Here is a 14310-nt window from a genome sequence, read left to right as displayed (position 1 = left end):
TTTTCTCATCTCTGTTTGAACGTACACCCAGGTAAATATTCCTGTAGTCTTCTCATACCGACTATGGACCCATTCATTGTTTAACTTCACTGTTTTGCAAATCCTAATTGAATATTACACATTGACATTGAACTTTACTGGATAAGCAGGTCTTCATTGCATTCAGCAGCCTATATGTGAGCATCTATGTGTAAGCTGTTCTTCTTTGCATTTATCAGCAGCAAGCAATTCTTCACTGCACATGCATATGTAAATAGTAAAACAATTCCAATGTGTTAGCGAAACCTTCTATATCACAGTGGTTTCTAAGATCTATTTTAAGTTCTTTGCCATCAGTGAGATGACATAGTTTACAAAGTGTGTCAAATTATCACTGAAGATCTTTTCAGGAATTTCAAATCTAGAAATGAGTTATTTTACGCGTGATTTTGCTACTGAGAGTGCATCTGCTTGTGCACATGGAAATATTTCAGACCATTTGGTAAAAACCTCTGTTGTCACTGAGCAGAATCGTTTCCCTTAACATTAATTTAGTTCAATGAAATCTACACAATAATGAAATAATGAAATACAAACAAATATGTTGAAAAAGATACACTGGCTTAGGGAATTATCTTCGTTTTGGTCTTAGATTGCCCTGTGGAATGTATTTTGCACATATTTGACCTGCTAGACAAAACTTTATTCATTTATTTATTCTAAAAAAAAAAATTCAATAATTATATTATGCTGTAAAAACCTTGTTCATTATTGCTTCCATCCCTCCTGTTGAGACATGACATGGTCCGTGGCTCAATACTGCAGCATATTCAAACAAATTCTTTGGCAGTATGGTTTTCCTTCCGGTCATTCATACGAGTCTATTGTAGATGGCAATTGAATAACATCTAATAATGCTAAAATATTTGTAGTTTATACATTTAGCTGTGGATGTCAACATACCTGTTTTTCCAATGCTGTGTTAACACATGTACAGTTGAGAAGGCATACTGACTGTCAGTGTAAACGTTAACAACCTTTTTGTTATTTAATTTACAAGCTTCAGTTAAAGCTACCAATTCGACTGCTTGAACAGAGTAATTTTTTGGTAGTTGGTGTTTTAAGAAAACTTCAGTTTCTGTTACTACTGCAAATCCTGTAGCATTTGTGCCATCAGGGTTTTTTGCTTGACCTGTTGAATAAATATAGTTATTTCTGCATTTTCATAACGTATATCAGTTAAGTCTGGCCTGGGTAAAACACTGATGGTTATTTCTGACATGCAATCATGAGGCTTTCCATCTGTGGGGTAGGTAGCAGTGTGGATGGATTAAGTGTAGCACATCTCTCGACAACAAGGTGTGGCTGTGAAAGAAGAACTGTTATGTAGGAGAGATGTCTGGTAAAGATATTTTGTTAAGTAACCATATCACAGCCACTGCATGAGGTACCTTAAGTGTTAATGGGTGAAATAACACCATTATTGTTGATGCCTGCACTGCCAATGGCTTCTGGCCATTGATTCAAAAGTACGATCTCGTCCCTGTTTCCCCCTTTCAGTGGACACTTGCCCCTAATTACCGCAATTCAGCAGGGGGTCTTTCATTAGGAGTACTGGACTCCCCCGTGCATGGTTTCAGCTCCGACCCTGGAAAGCGGAAAAAACGTTGAGATCTGGTTTGAGGACCCAATTGTTGAGAAAAGTCTCTCAATGAGACTCAGAGTTGCTGGAGTCAGTTAATGCAAATGTTTAATCTTGCAGCAAGTTCAAGAATGTGTGTGTGAATGGGTGTATGTGTGCGAACGTGTGTGAGTTTGTGTATGTGAGAGTTTAATGAACCTGTTATCCACAGGCAGGTCTTAACTAGTATGGCACAGGTCCAGCCTGTCTCATCTTTTTTGGAAGGTCCAGCGCTCGGCCGTAACCCTTCTGTCTGTTTGGACTCTCACATACATTCGGTTAATCATAGAAAAACGAGAACAAAACTTTTTAGCCCCTTAAATTCATAAAACAGACATGGTGCAGTTATTTCCATTCTAGAAAATAAGAGTAATCACCACCATTCCTATAAATTCTGGATATTCTAACAATCTGAATCTTTTTTAAATGTTCGATGAAGCCCTTTGCTGTTCTGTTTAGAGACTCAGCTGATCATAAACCAAGTTTTGCTCTTGAACCAAGCTTCTAAACTCTTCACCTTTTTCATTTCTCAGTTAGTATTCACTTTAAAACTGATTAAAAGAAAAATTAAATGAATGCCTATCAACAAATGTGGGATCTAAACTCTAGTGCTTCCTCTAAAATAATTTCCTTTCTCAATTCAGAAATGTGTGTGTGTAAGTCACAACACCCGTGACACCAAAACGGCTTTCTTTTCTCTCTTTTCTCTACACTCTGCACTGTGAGCACACACACCAAATCAGAAAGGCTTTTTTCTCTCTTTTCTACATTATGGACTGTGGGGACACAAAACCGCTCTCTCTCTTTTTTTTTTTGATTGTGTGCCAGGGCGTTGTCTCACGTATTAGATTATGCTTAAGATACGAATGGGTTTATCAGTCACATCAGAATCCATACATACTGATCCTCCCGTAATAAAATGGTCGGATCTTATCAAACACACTTTGTTTCTTGTGACAAGTCAGCGAAACAGCGTATACACGTCAAGACACTGAATCAAGTTTGCCAAAAGAACTCATAAGTTTGGCAGTATTGCTCTGCCGTCAGCAATCATACACCCATTTTATTTTCATGAGACATGTGCAGGCACCTGTTCATCTACTGTTCTATCACTATGAATTAGTTTATCTATTATCAATAAGGATACTTCTACAACTACTATCAAAGTATGTCCGGACTTCTTATGTTGTCAGTTGCTATATATGAATAAGTGGGTTGCTACTGAAAAGCATTAAGCATGTCACACAGCCCAAACATATAACATTTCAGGACACTTACACAACACATTCAAATCAAACAGTCAGACAACATACAAGAACATATACCCCAGCCGGCATTGCTCCCTGCCTATTTTCCTACAACTAACTATGTATGCGCACACCTTTATTCACAAACTCTTCAACTTATACTCTTTTACCGAAGCTGCTACAGCTCGATTGGCCAAATACCCTTAGATCCTATTTCGGTGAATTTGACATCTGCCTTGTATGTAACAGATTAGCGGTTTAGCAGTTTTAATTTAGTTTGAGTGAAGGAATTCATTTTATAGCAAAATCCGAAATCGTGAAGAACTCATGAAAGTAAGCTTATTCTCGGATTCCTGAAACTTTAGATTTGCTCTTTCTTTTACTGCAAAGTACAACGTTGAGCAGCACTAATGAGTTGTTTCTATTTTTGGCAGGCTTTACCTTTGCGGATGAAGCCCTTTCTGTCTGTGCAAAAGAAATCTTGTTACTGTGCAGAGTGACTTCTCTGAGTAGAGTCGCCTTACTTGTTGCGACTGTGCCGATGTTCGAAGCTGGAGTGCAAAGTTGTTGCTTGAATGGTGCTCGCTGGAGCGTGTGGTAGTGTAAAGTTATACCATTTAAAAGGGCTGAAGAGTGCTCAGTGCAGCGGGTGGGCGGAGGTGCAAAGTGACACTATGGCCATAAAAAGAACACCGCTACAAGTGCGCATTGTGCCAGGAAGGGCCCTCGGACGTGAACCAGTGGACAGTTATCGCTTCTCGGCCTTTTGGCTAAGATCAAGTGTAGTATCTGTTCTTATCAGTTTAATGTCTGATATGTCCTCTATGCGAGACTACATATTAAATGGATTTTTATCAATAGGAGTTGAAAAAGGAGCTTGCTCCGTTCACTCCAAGCATCGACCCGGTACTGCAGTGCCGCTGGGAACGGTGCGCTCTCCTCTGCTCTTGTGAAAAAGCAAACAGCGGTGCAGGATGGAAGTTTCAGGGAGCCTAAGATGAAACTTTCTTTTAATCTGCTGATAAAAGAGAGTGAATGCGAAGCAGACTTTAACACGGCTCTGGGAGCGAGCCGAGTGCGGGCTAACCGGGAGAATTGCTTGAAAGAAACGCGACACCGAATGAGCAGTCAGATCAAAGCCTCAATACGGTGTTCCCGTGTTGTTTGTGGCTGCCTTGTCTTTTGCACAGAGTAAAAGACAAGGCAGCCATCGAATAGGGCCCGATTGTTCCTACTTGGTCAGCCGAGGAGCAAGGGGGGGGAGCAAGCGTCTCAACCAAGCAAAGCTCACCATGGGGAAGGTGGCTATGCCAACTAGCCTGATGCCCTGCTCCCGCAGTGATGGATAATCATACACTGGTTTCTCTTCATAATGTACAAGTCTTTCGCCTTTTACTAAAGACTTCCGTGGAGAGCAGCACTAATGAATTGTTTCTATTTTTGGCAGGCTTTACCTTTGCGGGTGAAGCCCTTTCTGTCTGTGCAAAAGAAATCTTGTTACTGTGCAGAGTGACTTCTCTGAGTAGAGTCGCCTTACTTGTTGCGACTGTGCCGATGTTGCTTGAATGGTGCTCGCTGGAGCGTGCGGTAGTGTAAAGTTATACCATTTAAAAGGGTTGAAGAGTGCTCAGTGCAGCGGGTGGGCGGAGGTGCAAAGTGACACTATGGCCATAAAACGAACACCGCTACAAGTGCGCATTGTGCCAGGAAGGGCCCTCGGACGTGAACCAGTGGACAGTTATCGCTTCTCGGCCTTTTGGCTAAGATCAAGTGTAGTATCTGTACTTATCAGTTTAATATGTGATATGTCTATGCAAGGACTACATATTAAATGGATTTTTATCAATAGGAGTTGAAAAAGGAGCTTGCTCCGTTCACTCCAAGCATCGACCCGGTACTGCAGTGCCGCTGGGAACGGTGCGCTCTCCTCTGCTCTTGTGAAAAAGCAAACAGCGGTGCAGGATGGAAGTTTCTTTAATCTGCTGAGAAAAGAGAGTGAATGCGAAGCAGACTTTAACACGGCTCTGGGAGCGAGCCGAGTGCGGGCTAACCAGGAGAATTGCTTGAAAGAAACGCGACACCGAATGAGCGGTCAGAACAAAGCCTCAATACGGTGTTCCTGTGGTGTTTTTATAAAATGCGGTGTAAAAAAAGGTGTGAATGCCCCATAGAAAACTAAAAGGTGGAGCGGAAGTGTTCGGCTGCAAGAAGGTGTGAATGTCCGACTATATTTGGTGAAAAGCAGGTGAAGCAAGGTCTGAATGCCCAACCTTACATCATCAAAAGCGAGATCAGAGGTTTTTGGCTGCAAGAAGGCCATAGTTTGCCAAAAGCGGGTAAGGTGCGAATGATCGGCTAAATATCAACAAAAGTGGGGGCAGAGGTCTTCGGATGCAAGTGGGTGTGAATATCCCACCATACAAGTATGGTGGAGAGGAAGCTGTGAATGGCCGACCATAGTTTGCAAAAAGCGGGTGAGAAAAGGTGCGAATGTCCAACCATACATGATCAAAACAGGGAGCGGAGGTGTTTGGCTGCGACAAGGTGTGAATGTCCACCCATAATTAATGAAAAGCGGGCAACAAGTAGGTTCGAATGCCCAACCATACATCATCAAAAGCAGGAGTGGATGTGTTCGGCTACAAGAAGGTTTGAATGTCCAAGCATAGTTTGTCAAAAGCGGGTAAGAAAAGGTTCGAATGCCCGAACATACACCATCAAAAGAGGGAGCGGAGGTGTTCCGCTGTAAGACGGTGTGAATGTCCGACCATAGTTGGTAAAAAGTGGGTATGAAAAGGTTCGAATGCCCAAATTCGGCTGCAAAAAACTGTGTTCGGCTGCAAAAAGGTGTGAATGTTCGACTAAATTTTGTAAAAAGCGGGTAAGACAAGGTGCGAATGCCTGACAATCTATGATCAAAAGCGGGAGGAGAGGTCTTCGGATGAGAGTGGTTTAGAATTTCCAACCATAATCTATAAAATGCGGTGAAAAAAAAGGTGTGATAGAACACTAAAAGGTGGAGCGGAAGTGTTCGGCTGCAAGAAGGTGTGAATGTCCGACTATATTTAGTGAAAAGCAGGTGAAGCAAGGTCTGCATGCCCAACCTTACATCATGAAAAGCGAGATCAGAGGTGTTTGGCTGAGAGAAGGCCACAGTTTGCGATGCAATAATTAAAGGCCTCATGCCAGATGTCGCCACTGAAGTAAAGAACATTTACGTGGGATGGTATGAGGGTCCTCGTTTGGCTGACGTTCGCCGATATGCTCGCCATGCTCAGAACCAAGTTGAGACACGTAAGACAACCAAAAGGGACAAGTGTGAAAAGGAGCTGCATTTGGCAGCCATGACCATGTATTACGCAGTGTGTGTAAACAGAGGACGAGGCCGAAGTCGAAGACGTGGACGTGTGGGAGAGGAGGTCGAAATGGGCCACGCCAGAGCTATGATCCGAATATTTGTTTTTACTGTGGCCAGACTGGACACTGGAAGAAGGACTGTCCACAGCTGAAAAGTGATGAAATTTGGCCAAAGGCTGACTGAGGGTGGGAGGCAGGTTCTGGACGTCACGCGGCAGCGGAGCCTCCACTAATGGGTGATAGCATAAACACACTCACACATTTTTCCTGCTCTGTGTAGTGAAGAAACGCTTGCCGACTGTGATTCACGTAGTAAAGTTTTGCATGCTATTTCCGTCCTAGAGCAAAGATATTTCTCTCAGAATATAGGAAATTATGTTCATCAGTAGTGACGTCAGGGGAGTTTGATTGTCCTCCAAAGTTAAGTGGAAACCACGTTTACTCTATGTCTGCATCAGGCCAGGTTGTGAAGGAGAAAATGACAATGCCCATTGCGTGTTGTCACTCCCGATGAGCTCTCCTTCAAACACTCATTTTTGTTATCAGAGTTGTGTCCCATTAACCTGATGGGCTGTGATCTCATGTGTAAATTAGGCATTATTTTAACTTCTACACCAGAGGGTGTTAAGGTTATGTTACAGTCTGACAAAGTTTTCACAGCAGTGCAGTTTGATTCATCGGCACTTACATATGCTTATGAGTGGAAACTTCCCAGCTCTCCTTTTTCACAACAACTAGTGGAAGAAGCAAAAGCGTTAGTTTCACCCCTTTCTGATTTCATGCAACCTACTGATTTGCACTGCACATCACACATTTCTTTGGGGCCTGACAATGACTATGAGAAGAAGTGAAAAAATATGTGCGCCTACTTTATTGGCTGTGTCGCTCACTCCAGAGCACTTCGATTTTTTTAATGTTTGTGGTACTCGCCCTCACATTTCCTTGGCCAAACGTACACACTGGCAGTGACAAGGTGTGGGAGAGTTTGTTGCTACATGTCAGAGAGAAATGGAGTGGACCGTTTCACCTGCTGATCCAAATTTGATGTTTTCTGAACGATTGTCAGCGTACAAAAAAACATTTTTGAGAACAATGCATTGTCAAAGAACTGTGGACTTAATTCCTACCACAGAATCACATTTTGAAGCATGTTTTTTATCTGAAACAGATTTGTCTTCGATACCCATGTTGGCTGAAGTGCCCAATGATCTTTGGGCTAAGAGCAAATATGATGTGGGGTTGATAAAAGGCTGTGAACCAGTAATTGTCACCCCTAAATCAGACTTTTGTCCATGTAAAAAACAATACCCTTTTAAGCCTGAAGCAATTAAAGGGATTAAACTTGTTTTTCAATCTTTTCAGAAAACAGGCGTTATTGTTCCTTTTGAAAATTCACCTGTGCTTACTCCATTGTTTCCTGTTAAAAAGATTAAAGATGCTGGCCAGCCAGATGAATGGCGTTTTGTACAGGACCTCCAAGCGGTGAATGCTGCAGTTCAGCCACATGCTCCTACTGTGCCCAACCCACACACTATTTTGTCTCAAATTACATCAGATGCACAGTTTTTCTCAGTGGTTGACTTGTCGCCAGTGCACCCTGATAGCCCATTTTGGTTTGCTTTTTAGTTTGAAGGGAGATCTTGGACTTTTACCCGGTTATGCCAGGGGTACTGTGAAAGTCCCACTATTTACAATGCTGCCCTCAAAGCTAGTCTGGATTAACTTCAATCAACCACAGGCTCTGCTCTTTTGCAGTATGTGGATGACATCCTTTTATGTAGTCCATCTAAACAACAGTGTGAAAAAGACAGTGAATCTGTTGAAACATCTTCCTTCTTATGGCCATAAAGCCAGCGTTTCTAATTTACAGTTTGTACAGGACGAAGTCACCTTTTTGGGTCATGTGATTTCTAAGGATGGGCGCTCACTTTCTCCTAAACGTGTTGCTGCAGTTCAGATCATTCCTAAACCGGTTACTAAAAAACAGCTTATGTCATTCTTAGGTATAACATCTTACTGCAGGAACTTTATTCCTAACTACTCTTTTCTCGAAGCTCTCTTAGGTGCTCTTATCCATGGTAAAGGCCTCCAGTCAGCTGATCGTGTTCCATGGACTCCTGAGGCTGAATCAGCCTTTAGTCAGCTTAAGCTGGCTCTTCAAACAGCACCAACACTTGGCATTCCAGATCCTCATAAACCTTTCATACAGGCAGTTGATGAGAAGCATGGTTGTATGACATCTGTTCTTATGCAGGAACATGGGGCAGGCAAAGGCCAGTGGCTCATTTCTCAGCAAAACTGGACTCTGTGGCTGCAGGCCTGCCTGGTTGTCTTCGTGCTGTTGCAGCTGCAGAGAAAGCTGTCCTGGCCTCCCAAGATATTGTGGGCTACGCTAATTTGACTGTTTTGGTTCCTCATGCTGTTGCCTTTATTCTTCTCGAGCAGAAAACTTCACATCTTTCAACTGCTCGTTGGCTCAGATACACCTCTGTGATATGCCAAATGTCACTGTTAAACGTTGTACTGTTCTGAATCCTGCTACTTTGCTTCCAACTCCTGAGGATGGGGAGCCTCATGACTGTGAAGCTGTTTTGGAACAAGTTTGTACACCCCGACCTGATCTTTTAGAGACTCCTCTTCCAAACTCTGACATGATTCTTTTTGTAGATGGATCAGCTTTGCGTGATCCAGCCACAGGTACTAACTGTGTTTGGTTTGCAGTATGTTCTTCACATGACACTTTGTTGTCTGGTTCTCTTCCTAAACATTTCTCTGCTCAAACTACTGAGCTTATTGCACTTACTGAAGCTTGTAAGTTGGCAGCTGGTAAGTCACTATTTACACAGATTCCAGATATGCTTTTGGTGTTGTTCATGACTTTGGTGCGCTGTGGAAACACAGGCATTTCCTTAAATCAGATGGTAAAACTATTCTGAACTCCAAGCAGGTTTCTGATCTTCTTGATGCGATCCTTTTGCCTACAGCAATCTCGGTCTGTAAGTGTGCGGCTCACACTAACTCAGACGATCCTGTTGCTTGTGGCAATGCCAGAGCTGATGCTGCAGCTAAGCAAGCAGCTAAATCTTTTCCTGTTTTCGCTTCCCTCTCTTTGCAGGCAGAAGACTCCCTCACAGATCTCCATGCTTTGCAAACTTTTGCCTCTGCAGATGAAATTTGGTCACACTTAGCATACTGACTGTCAGTGTAAACGTTAACAACCTTTTTGTTATTTAATTTACAAGCTTCAGTTAAAGCTACCAATTCGACCGCTTGAACAGAGTAATTTTTTGGTAGTGGTTGTTTTAAGAAAACTTCAGTTTTTGTTACTACTGTAAATCCTGTAGCATTTGTGCCATCAGGGTTTTTTGCTTGACCTGTTGAATAAATATAGTTATTTCTGCATTTTCATAACGTATATCAGTTAAGTCTGGCCTGGGTAAAACACTGATGGTTATTTCTGACATGCAATCATGAGGCTTTCCATCTGTGGGGTAGGTAGCAGTGTGGATGGATTAAGTGTAGCACATCTCTCGACAACAAGGTGTGGCTGTGAAAGAAGAACTGTTATGTAGGAGAGATGTCTGGTAAAGATATTTTGTTAAGTAACCATATCACAGCCACTGCATGAGGTACCTTAAGTGTTAATGGGTGAAATAACACCATTATTGTTGATGCCTGCACTGCCAATGGCTTCTGGCCATTGATTCAAAAGTACGATCTCGTCCCTTTTTCCCCCTTTCAGTGGACACTGGCCCCTAATTACCGCAATTCAGCAGGGGGTCTTTCATTAGGAGTACTGGACTCCCCCGTGCACGGTTTCAGCTCCGACCCTGGACAGCGGAAAAAACGTTGAGATCTGGTTTGAGGACCCAATTGTTGAGAAAAGTCTCTCAATGAGACTCAGAGTTGCTGGAGTCAGTTAATGCAAAGGTTTAATCTTGCAGCAAGTTCAAGAATGTGTGTGTGTATGGGTGTATGTGTGCGAACGTGTGTGAGTTTGTGAGAGTTTAAAGAACCTGTTATCCACAGGCAGGTCTTAACTAGTATGGCACGGGTCCAGCCTGTCTCATCTTTTTTGGAAGGTCCAGCGCTCGGCCGTAACCCTTCTGTCTGTTTGGACTCTCACATACATTCGGTTAATCATAGAAAAACGAGAACAAAACTTTTTAGCCCCTTAAATTCATAAAACAGACATGGTGCAGTTATTTCCATTCTAGAAAATAAGAGTAATCACCACCATTTCTATAAATTCTGGATATTCTAACAATCTGAATCTTTTTTAAATGTTCGATGAAGCCCTTTGCTGTTCTGTTTAGAGACTCAGCTGATCATAAACCAAGTTTTGCTCTTGAACCAAGCTTCTAAACTCTTCACCTTTTTCATTTCTCAGTTAGTATTCACTTTAAAACTGTTTAAAAGAAAAATTAAATGAGTGCCTATCAACAAATGTGGGATCTAAACTCTAGTGCTTCCTCTAAAATAATTTCCTTTCTCAATTCAGAAATGTGTGTGTTTAAGTCACAACTCCCGTGACACCAAAACGGCTTTCTTTTCTCTCTTTTCTCTACACTCTGCACTGTGAGCACACACACCAAATCAGAAAGGCTTTTTTCTCTCTTTTCTACATTATGGACTGTGGGGACACAAAACCGCTCTCTCTTTTTTTTTTTTTGATTGTGTGCCAGGGCGTTGTCTCACGTATTAGATTATGCTTAAGATACGAATGGGTTTATCAGTCACATCAGAATCCATACATACTGATCCTCCCGTAATAAAATGGTCGGATCTTATCAAACACACTTTGTTTCTTGTGACAAGTCAGCGAAACAGCGTATACACGTCAAGACACTGAATCAAGTTTGCCACAAGAACTCATAAGTTTGGCAGTATTGCTCTGCCGTCAGCAATCATACACCCATTTTATTTTCATGAGACATGTGCAGGCACCTGTTCATCTACTGTTCTATCACTATGAATTAGTTTATCTATTATCAATAAGGATACTTCTACAACTACTATCAAAGATGTCCGGACTTCTTATGTTGTCAGTTGCTATATATGAATAAGTGGGTTGCTACTGAAAAGCATTAAGCATGTCACACAGCCCAAACATATAACATTTCAGGACACACCACACAGTTAACAACCACAGTGAAGCGTGTCAAAGCCCAAACATGTAACATTCAACAGGACACTTACACAACATATTCAAATCAAACAGTCAGACAACATACAAGAACATATACCCCAGCCGGCATTGCTCCCTGCCTATTTTCCTACAACTCACTATGTGTGCGCACACCTTTATTCACAAACTCTTCAACTTATACTCTTTTACCGAAGCTGCTACAGCTCGATTGGCCAAATACCCTTAGATCCTATTTCGGTGAATTTGACATCTGCCTTGCATTTAACAGATTAGCGGTTTAGCAGTTTTAATTTAGTTTGAGTGAAGGAATTCATTTTATAGAAAAATCCTAAATCGTGAAGAAGAAAGAAGAAAGTAAGCTTATTCTCGGATTCCTGAAACTTTAGATTTGCTCTTTCTTTTACTGCAAAGTACAACGTTGAGCAGCACTAATGAGTTGTTTCTATTTTTGGCAGGCTTTACCTTTGTGGATGAAGCCCTTTCTGTCTGTGCAAAAGAAATCTTGTTACTGTGCAGAGTGACTTCTCTGAGTAGAGTCGCCTTACTTGTTGCGACTGTGCCGATGTTCGAAGCTGGAGTGCAAAGTTGTTGCTTGAATGGTGCTCGCTGGAGCATGCGGTAGTGTAAAGTTATACCATTTAAAAGGGCTGAAGAGAGCTCAGTGCAGCGGGTGGGCGGAGGTGCAAAGTGACACTATGGCCATAAAAAGAACACTGCTACAAGTGCCCATTGTGCCAGGAAGGGCCCTCGGACGTGAACCAGTGGACAGTTATCGCTTCTCGGCCTTTTGGCTAAGATCAAGTGTAGTATCTGTTCTTATCAGTTTAATGTCTGATATGTCCTCTATGCGAGGACTACATATTAAATGGATTTTTATCAATAGGAGTTGAAAAAGGAGCTTGCTCCGTTCACTCCAAGCATCGACCCGGTACTCCAGTACCGCTGGGAACGGTGCGCTCTCCTCTGCTCTTGTGTAAAAGCAAACAGTGGTGCAGGATGGAAGTTTCAGGGAGCCCAAGATGAAACTTTCTTTTAATCTGCTGAGAAAAGAGAGTGAATGCGAAGCAGACTTTAACACGGCTCTGGGAGCGAGCCGAGTGCGGGCTAACCGGGAGAATTGCTTGAAAGAAACGCGACACCGAATGAGCGGTCAGAACAAAGCCTCAATACGGTGTTCCCATGTTGTTTGTGGCTGCCTTGTCTTTTGCACAGAGTAAAAGACAAGGCAGCCATCGAATAGGGCCCGATTGTTCCTACTTGGTCAGCCGAGGAGCAAGGGGGGGGGGCAAGCGTCTCAACCAAGCAAAGCTCACCATGGGGAAGGTGGCTATGCCAACTAGCCTGATGCCCTGCTCCCGCAGTGATGGATAATCGTACTCTGGTTTCTCTTCATAATGTACGTCTTTCGCCTTTTACTAAAGACTTCCGTGGAGAGCAGCACTAATGAATTGTTTCTATTTTTGGCAGGCTTTACCTTTGCGGGTGAAGCCCTTTCTGTCTGTGCAAAAGAAATCTTGTTACTGTGCAGAGTGACTTCTCTGAGTAGAGTCGCCTTACTTGTTGCGACTGTGCCGATGTTCAAAGCTGGAGTGCAAAGTTGTTGCTTGAATGGTGCTCGCTGGAGCGTGCGGTAGTGTAAAGTTATACCATTTAAAAGGGTTGAAGAGTGCTCAGTGCAGCGGGTGGGTGGAGGTGCAAAGTGACACTATGGCCATAAAAAGAACACCGCTACAAGTGCGCATTGTGCCAGGAAGGGCCCTCGGACGTGAACCAGTGGACAGATATTGCTTCTCGGCCTTTTGGCTAAGATCAAGTGTAGTATCTGTTTTTATCAGTTTAATATGTGATATGTCTATGCAAGGACTACATATTAAATGGATTTTTATCAATAGGATTTGAAAAAGGAGCTTGCTCCGTTCACTCCAAGCATCGACCCGGTACTGCAGTGCCGCTGGGAACGGTGCGCTCTCCTCTGCTCTTGTGAAAAAGCAAACAGCGGTGCAGGATGGAAGTTTCTTTTAGTCTGCTGAGAAAAGAGAGTGAATGCGAAGTAGACTTTAACACGGCTCTGGGAGCGAGCCGAGTGCGGGCTAACCAGGAGAATTGCTTGAAAGAAACGCGAACCGAATGAGCGGTCAGAACAAAGCCTCAATACGGTGTTCCTGTGGTGTTTTTATAAAATGCGTTGAAAAAAAAGGTGTGAATGCCCCAGAGAAAACTAAAAGGTGGAGCGGAAGTGTTCGGCTGCAAGAAGGTGTGAATGTCCGACTATATTTGGTGAAAAGCAGGTGAAGCAAGGTCTGAATGCCCAACCTTACATCATCAAAAGCGAGATCAGAGGTTTTTGGCTGCAAGAAGGCGATAGTTTGCCAAAAGCGGGTAAGGTGCGAATGACCGACTAAATATCAACAAAAGTGAGGGCGGAGGTCTTCGGATGCAAGTGGGTGTGAATATCCCACCATACAAGTATGGTGGAGAGGAAGCTGTGAATGGCCGACCATAGTTTGCAAAAAGCGGGTGAGAAAAGGTGCGAATGTCCAACCATACATGATCAAAACAGGGAGCGGAGGTGTTTGGCTGCGACAAGGTGTGAATGTCCACCCATAATTAATGAAAAGCGGGCAACAAGTAGGTTCGAATGCCCAACCATACATCATCAAAAGCAGGAGTGGATGTGTTCGGCTACAAGAAGGTTTGTATGTCTGAGCATAGTTTGTAAAAAGCGGGTAAGAAAAGGTTCGAATGCCCGAACATACACCATCAAAAGAGGGAGCGGAGGTGTTCCGCTGTAAGACTGTGTGAATGTCCGACCATATTTGGTAAAAAGTGGGTATGAAAAGGTTCGAATGCCCAAATTCAGCTGCAAAAAACTGTGTTCGGCTGCAAAAAGGTGTGAA

The 14310-nt window shown here is 42.9% G+C and overlaps 6 non-coding genes across 6 annotated transcripts; all 6 read left to right on the top strand.

Moving 5' to 3' along the window:
* Positions 1 to 3657: 3657 nt before the first annotated feature.
* On the top strand, positions 3658 to 3847 carry LOC140283462 (U2 spliceosomal RNA). Its single transcript, XR_011910087.1, has one exon. It is a non-coding gene; the product is annotated as a U2 spliceosomal RNA (small nuclear RNA).
* Positions 3848 to 4258: 411 nt separating this feature from the next.
* LOC140283521 (U5 spliceosomal RNA) lies at positions 4259 to 4372 on the top strand. The gene has a single exon (XR_011910119.1). It is a non-coding gene; the product is annotated as a U5 spliceosomal RNA (small nuclear RNA).
* A 275-nt stretch (positions 4373 to 4647) lies between these two features.
* On the top strand, positions 4648 to 4835 carry LOC140283340 (U2 spliceosomal RNA). The gene has a single exon (XR_011910045.1). It is a non-coding gene; the product is annotated as a U2 spliceosomal RNA (small nuclear RNA).
* Positions 4836 to 12184: 7349 nt separating this feature from the next.
* On the top strand, positions 12185 to 12375 carry LOC140283291 (U2 spliceosomal RNA). The gene has a single exon (XR_011910000.1). It is a non-coding gene; the product is annotated as a U2 spliceosomal RNA (small nuclear RNA).
* A 411-nt stretch (positions 12376 to 12786) lies between these two features.
* On the top strand, positions 12787 to 12898 carry LOC140283552 (U5 spliceosomal RNA). Its single transcript, XR_011910147.1, has one exon. It is a non-coding gene; the product is annotated as a U5 spliceosomal RNA (small nuclear RNA).
* Positions 12899 to 13196: 298 nt separating this feature from the next.
* On the top strand, positions 13197 to 13384 carry LOC140283354 (U2 spliceosomal RNA). Its single transcript, XR_011910057.1, has one exon. It is a non-coding gene; the product is annotated as a U2 spliceosomal RNA (small nuclear RNA).
* Positions 13385 to 14310: the final 926 nt, after the last annotated feature.

Source organism: Leuresthes tenuis, unplaced genomic scaffold (assembly GCF_036924035.1).
Source record: "Leuresthes tenuis unplaced genomic scaffold, fLeuTen1.0.hap1 SCAF_23, whole genome shotgun sequence".
Taxonomy (NCBI): Eukaryota; Metazoa; Chordata; class Actinopteri; order Atheriniformes; family Atherinopsidae; genus Leuresthes; species Leuresthes tenuis.
The sequence above is the reverse complement of the archived record's forward strand: the minus strand, read 5'-3'. Positions and strand labels throughout refer to the sequence as shown.